Below are 7,631 nucleotides of genomic sequence, written 5' to 3' on the forward strand. Positions count from 1 at the left end.
CTATGGCGTTATATATGCCATTGGATAGGTCTATCATTAGGTATCTATTAGGGTATTCAATTAATCGGGTTTCAAATAATTAATCGAGGTTTAGATTTAATCGGTTAATAATCGGATAATTTAAAATTATTCGATAAACCGAATAATTTATATTTTTCACTTCAAATTGAAAATACAACAACGAATTTTGTATACAAAAACATAAAAAATTGCAAATAAGGTATTTGAGATAATTTTTTTAAACATATCGCCTATTTGCTGCAACAACATCATTACTCAAAATCCGTGTTTATTGAACTGAGTAATACAAAATATGCGCTGTTCTATAATCTTTCATATAGTTTTATCAGTTTTCAAAAAAACAAATTATTTTTTGTGTGAGGGTGTTTTTTTGTAGTAAACATTGTAAAAATTCATGTTTTCTCGTATATTTGATAAGTAAAAATTTGGGTTAAATACAGGTTAGAAAGATATTAAAATCTCCTATTTAAATTTCTGAAATCGCATGACTTGTTGAAAATTTATTTAAGAAATAGTAAAATGTCATAAAATATTCAAAGATGTTTTTCTCGAAACGACTTTTTTTGAATTATGACGTTGTTGCAGCAAAGGAGCGATGTGTGAGTTTTTTATAGTTTTAGTGAGATCTTCTGAAATAATCTTTTATAAAAAGAATATAATTTAAACGATTTTTTTCTTTAGATTTAATAAAACTTTGGAAAAAACTTTCTCACTGATTGTACATTTTGGAGAAATCAAGAATATTCCTTTTTGGATTGTTTTAGATATTGATTAATTTAATAGTTTCGTTCAGTTATGATAAAAGACTCATTTCAAAAAAAAAGTTTCGTCTATACATGTAAATACAAACAAAGTTTCAAATACATGTAAATTAAATATGTCAGTTGTTATACATACACACTAAACATGTTTATTGGATGTTCAAAAAATATCTAATTTTAATTTGAAATTTGTATTTGAATTGAAATAGAAAAATACATACAAAAAAAAATTTAAAGTGCAAAAAAAAGAATTTCGGTTAATCGGTTAATCGACACAAATTAGTCGGTTTATTTGTTATTTGAAAGTCGGCAATTTCAAATTATTCGAACAGTTAACCGTCCAAAATTAATCGGTTAACCTATTAACGGTTAATCGATTGAATACCCTAGTATCTATATATTATTTACTTAGTAATTAAAAATAGGTAAAAAAAGTCGTGGTTTTTTTCTTATATCCCGGGACTATAGCGAATATATTGATGTATCCAAATAAATTACATTATTCGGAGGCTGCGGAAAGTTGATTGCAACATAAAGACGTAAATGGCTTTATCGATACCGCTATCTATAACGATCCAGAATATATATACTTTATGTGTTCGCAAATAAAAAATTTTGAAATTTCATATTTTTTTTTCTTCATTTTATTTATAAAAAGTCTTTGGATTTACAAAATATAATTACAATAAATTTTTTAAATAATGTTTAAATTTTTCTTTAGAAAAACTAAAATCTAAAACGGAATTTTCATTTAAATTATTAAACAAATGAATGGTTCATTCAATGAATAGTTAGTTTTATGTAAACCAATAAAAAAGTAATTATGATATCTTAATGATCTAGATGGTACACGGAATGACAAACTTATATACATATGCATATCCCTTACCTTACTCATTGCGAAGCTTATAAAAATATGATCACTTTGTTCAATCATTAGCACGATCAACGTTCTGTTGCATTTCCTACCTAGTTTTTATTTTGTTAATTTTTTAAACATTTGCTTTTGTCCCTGTTTAAATTGTTAATTATTGTTATTGATTTTTTAAAATCCATAAAAATGTGTTAATTTCATACATAATTAACTAAAATATATATTAAAAACAGAAAACGATTTCTTTTTGTCTTAAAATTTATTACATTTTATTAACCGAGGTCAGTCACTCAAATCACATGTGAAATCTTCCAAAAATATTTAATAATAAAAAGAAGAAAAAATTAAAATTTATTTTCCTTAATTTGCATTTCATTGTTCAGTCATTAATTTCTGTATTTTTATGAGCACTGTTTAAATATTTGTTTAATTTTTTTTCGGTTTAACATTTAATGATTTTTGTTTTGACATTTTTTTATGGAGGAAAAAATTAAAAATTTCTAAAAAAACACAAACTGTTAACATGTCGCTTTGATTTGTTGTTATAATTTTTCCTAATTTTTAATATATATTTTTTAATTTTTTTAAAATATGTTTATTAAAATCTTGTTTTATATTTTTGGTTATACCTACATGTACCCGTTTTTGTTGCTGCCATAAAGACTAACAGATTTTAAAGATAAAATAAAAACAAATATAAATTATGGAGTCGGTTTGTCTAATCAAGTGATTTTAGACAACTCTTAACCAACCCAGAGACCAGACCTCCTGGTAAAATTGAAAATTTACATAAATATTTCTATTTTGCCAATAATCTACGACATGCTTGTGTCTACGTCAATTTAATGAAGTCCTAATTAAACTCTAGAATAATAATTTAAATAAACACACTGTTATTTTCATTGGCTTTTGTTTTAATTTGTTAACAAAAATATGAATAAATATTTAATAAACAGTTTTGAATGAAGGTATCCTCATCTGCATACATGAATTAGGCACGAAACGTTTTGAGAGAAGTTTTATTGGTTTTTTTTTAAAAATTCAACAGTTCTTTGGATAATGTACTTTTTCAGTAATTTAACGAAAATGCAAAAACATATTTCAATAAGTGGAAAATAAAAAAAAAAATCATTTCAATTCTTGAACAATTTTCAAAGTTTTTCTTAGTTTTTCGAGACGAAAATTTTGTTATTTTGGAATTGTATCGATTTTTTTTATTAAAATAACGTTTTGGCTTAAATAATTATGTAAAATTTGATTTTAGAGCGTATTTTTAACTGCTCCAAAAATTAAAAAAAAAACTTTTTTTAAGAACATATAACAATTTTATATTTATCTGAAATATATCTTTACGGAGATATAAAAAACATGACATATTCTTCGAATATGTCGCCCCTACGTCCTTTGGAATTTGACCTATTTTTTATCAAAAATTCAACTTTGGGCCACATGTTCTAAAATCCCAAAGCTGGGATCAGAAAACAAAAAGCAGCCTTGGAAACCTTGATATGTTCCCTATTTATCTCCAATGTATTTTCCCTGCCCCCAAGGAAATGTGGACCCTATAGGCAAAATTGTAAAAAATACCATTTTTGGAATTTTCGCTCCAATTTTTAGGAATTGAGGGATTGCCATTGACGTTTTGACAAGTTTTTTTACACCTAGTTATTTAGAATGACAAACGTAAAAAACGTTAAAAATATCATTGAGTTTCGTTAATAAATAAAGATTTTATTACATATTTCATATTCATTGAGTTTCTAAAACTAAAATTTATATCAAAATTTTAATAGGATTGCAAATATTACACAGTACAACATTTTTCAGTTCATTGCTTTGGGACTCAATTTTGACAATTGCACGTGAAAGTAGCCCCAAAAAAAGGAACTTCTGCATCATTATTTTTGTCAAGTTGGCTGCCGTAATAATTTAATGGCCATACGATTTTTTTCCTCAAGGTCTATTTTTATCACTTTTTCTATATTTTAGCACGGTTATATCTCGTATACCGTACGGAATATCTCTTTTGTGGCTGAAGCAAAGTTGTAGATATTGAATAATAGAAAAAAAGTACGGAACATACCTAACCATATGGTCATTAAATTATTACGGCAGCCAACTTGACAAAACTAATGATGCAGAAGTTCTTATTTTTGGGGCTACTTTCACGTGCAATTGTCAGAATTGAGTCCTAAAATCATGTGTTGTCCTGTTAGGAACTATTTGATCCACATTTATTCCGAGCTATATTGGTTTGTTTAGATAAGTTAATTTTTGGTATTACCAAGAAAAATTCAAGTCAATATCTCAATTAGATTCAAAAATATGCCACTTTAAAACTGCGTCCTTCAAAAATATTACACTTTTTCATACTAAAAAATATGTATAAACTTTCTTAATATTTAATTCAACACAAGTCATTGGTTCTGACTCAGTCACATTAAGAAACTTTACACAAATTTTTTAGTGTGAAAAAGTGCAATATTTTTGAGGGACGGAGTTTTAAAGTGGCATATTTTTGAATCTAATTTGAAATCGGATAGGAAACAAAAAAATTGTACATGTTTAAAAATTTTACATCTCGAAGGTACCCAACTTAGAGCCCCATAGCGCCGCCCCTGGATCATTTGTATGACCCATTTTAATATCTTAAACTCGAATTCTCCTTGGCTACGCCCACGTCAAATTTTATCCCGAATACCAGATTTATTTCCAAAAAATTTTGATTCTACCCCACTGTGTATTGTAATAATTAATTTCTTTCACCAAAATTTTGTTCAATCTTTATTTGAAAGTACACTTAGTTTTCTAACTTGTTTATTTTTATTTTGAAAATTTTATCATTAAAGTTATTAAGCGCAATTTTCAGTTTAATTTGTAAATTAAACTAATTTAAAAGTCTCCATTTTATTACAATTTATCTCTGTTAATTTTGCCAGTTCAAAACTTAAATAATAAATATTCGTTTAAACAATTTATAACTATTTATACGTAATTTTCTTGTAGTTAAATATCAATTTGTAAATGGCGCTTAAATCATGGCATAATACGTTCTGTTTACTTTTCCACAACTTCAAACGGACGCAGAAAAAGAGATCTTCTTCTATAAATTCTGACTGTAATTTCCAACATGAAACTTTTAGTGGCCCATAAAAACGTTCAAATGTGCACAAAAAAAAAGAAGAAAAAGAAAACAAATAAAAGTGAACCTCATCCTGTGTGGCCGTGGCACATGATGAGTTTAAATGAACAGGGTGTAATTAGGTGCTTTTTATGCTGTCATCACCAGCGTACTTGATTATAGGGTACTTATTGATGTAGCTGGTTGTGGTTGTTGTTGTTGTTGTTGTCAAGAATAAAGTAAATATTAATTTAATTTCTTGATGTAATCTTCCACAACTACTATCACACACCCATATTAACCAAAGAAAGGAGCCGGGCCAAGTTAACAGGTTCTTTTGAGTACCACCAATTCTGGCTACACCAACAACTATTTTGTGTTATATTGCGTTTTCTGCATCTTAAACTACACGTTTGATACTAAATATGCCCCGAAGGCTATTTATTCTGTGTGTTTTTGTACACACTCCTTTACTTTGTTTTTTCAAAGCTCTCCAGGCTAAAGAACAAGTAGATGATGGAAGAAGAAGGTCTTTGTTTATTATTTTCACCACAAACATAATTGTATAGCAGAAAAAGAGCTAAATTTTGAAAAGAAATTATTTTCTGAACTGTAGACATAATTACGGGGTTCACGAATTCATTCCAACAATGTATGTAGTTGGAGTTTGTAAAAGGGTTTTTTTGTTTAAGGGAATTTTGGAAAAATATTTGAAGGTAAACGATGTAGTTTTTTATTGATAGAAAATGTATAAGAGTGATTAAAGTAATAAATAGTTAATAATATAATATTTACATTTATACTAGCTCTCCCGGCAAACGTTGTTCTGCCATAGCTCACACAATGTTTGAAGACTCCCACTATAATAGTACTCCAGATATGCAATAATAAATTTTAACTTTGTATGAGAGGTGCCATGCCCATTGTACTTATATAGGTCAATTGTTAGTCTAAACCATCCAGGGACCCACTCAAACACACACAACAAATTTCATCGAAATCGGCCCAGCCGTTAAGGAGGAGTTCAGTTACTAACACACGTACAGAAGAATTATATATATAAAGATATAAAGATTTAAACTAACAATTTCAATTGTGATTGATCTTAACAACTTCTACAATTTTCGTTCTTTTATTACAAATTCTTGAAGATTTGTTATTAAATATGCAATTTTGAGAAATTTATAATTTTTGTCAGATTGCGAGAGATGGTTTGTTCAATTAAGTTTGTGGAGATTTTGACACGGAAGATAAAGATCGCCCAGCCCAGCCAAAAAAGTTTGAATACCAAGTTTGAATATCATTGGGAGTTACTCAAGCAGCAATTTCAAAACGTTTGCGAGCATCAGTATTTATCCAAAAGCAGGGAAATTGGATACCATACGAATTGAAACCTTGAAAGACGATTTTGCATGTACGAAATAATACTTGAACGCTATAAAACAAATTAATTTTTGCACCGAATTATCCATGGCGCTAAGGTAATGCTCCTTATTTGGTGAGACCAAAAGTATCCTATCTATTATGAGCTGCTGAAATCTGACCAGAACATCACCGGGAACCTGTACCGAACGCATCTGATTCGTTTGAAGCGAGCATTGGCCGAAAAATCGCCAAAATATACGGTCGGTAATATTCCATCATGAAAACGCTCGGCCACATGTTGCAATCAATACCTGTTAAAAACTATTTAGACTGAAGTGGTTGGGAAGTTTTGCCTCACCCGCTTTATAGTCCAGACCTGGCCCGATCCTACTATTAGTTGTTTCGATCAAAAGATGAGCAGTTCTTTTGGCTCGGAAACCATTTGTTGTCAGAAAGATAAATTTATATTGTACAAATGTTTCAAAAGCTAAAAATTTTAAAAATCCCAATAGTTAAGACAAAACTTCCTAATAAAATTGAACAACAGGAAAACAAACTTTTTAAATTATTTTTTGTGAACAAAAATTACAAATCATTAAAATGAACGATCATGCCTAACTCTATTAGAGTCTTGATTACACCAAAAAATTTGACTTCCCCTGAAAATACCAGAATGATACAGTTCTCCTGAGTCTGAAAAGTGTTTTATTCATTACAAGGCTCCACAAAAAATGATATAACCCGTTCTTGCTGTTGAAACTTGTCATAACCTTGATTGCTTTAAACATGCCCAAACTAGAATTAATGACCTTGCTTTTCTGTACCCTTAAATCAAATAAGGGCTTGACTATTAAGAATATATTTGCAAAGTTAAAGGGACTATCTATACCCAGAAAATAGGACCTCAATCCTGTCAAGTGTTTCCTTGACAGTACTGACAACGTCATTTAAGGCGGTTACCATGACCTTGTTTTAAGATGTTTGCCTGGAGTTAGGATATTAACCAGTCTTTTGGGTGATCACAGACTGATATATTTTTTCAATACAAGAAATTCAAAGGCTATCTATTGGATGAGCAAGCATGGTTTGCCATCCAGATCTTTAGATCCAAGAATATCAAACAAGTAAGAGTGTTATAATAGGATATACCGAATCTTGTATACTAGAGTGTCCCTTAGAATAAAATTTTTTGAAATGTTGAAACGGTACCCGCTGCTTACTTTCGTAATGAACTAAAATACCACCAAAAAAATGTTTAGCTTGTTCTAAGAAGGGTAACCCGTGCCGACTTTCGATTTATTTTTGAGGTGCATTTACAAGGGCGAAAAATGCATTTTTTTAGTTTTTTTTTAAATTTTTCCCATTAAATGATTACTTTTTCAATTTAATTTAAAAGAATCGAAATGTGTATTGTCATTCTAATAAGACATAAAAGATAAAAATTGGTTAAAAAATGTTAAAGTTATTAAAAAATTGCCAGGCCATTAAC

This window comes from Calliphora vicina, chromosome 4, assembly GCF_958450345.1.
Source record: "Calliphora vicina chromosome 4, idCalVici1.1, whole genome shotgun sequence".
NCBI classification, from domain to species: domain Eukaryota; kingdom Metazoa; phylum Arthropoda; class Insecta; order Diptera; family Calliphoridae; genus Calliphora; species Calliphora vicina.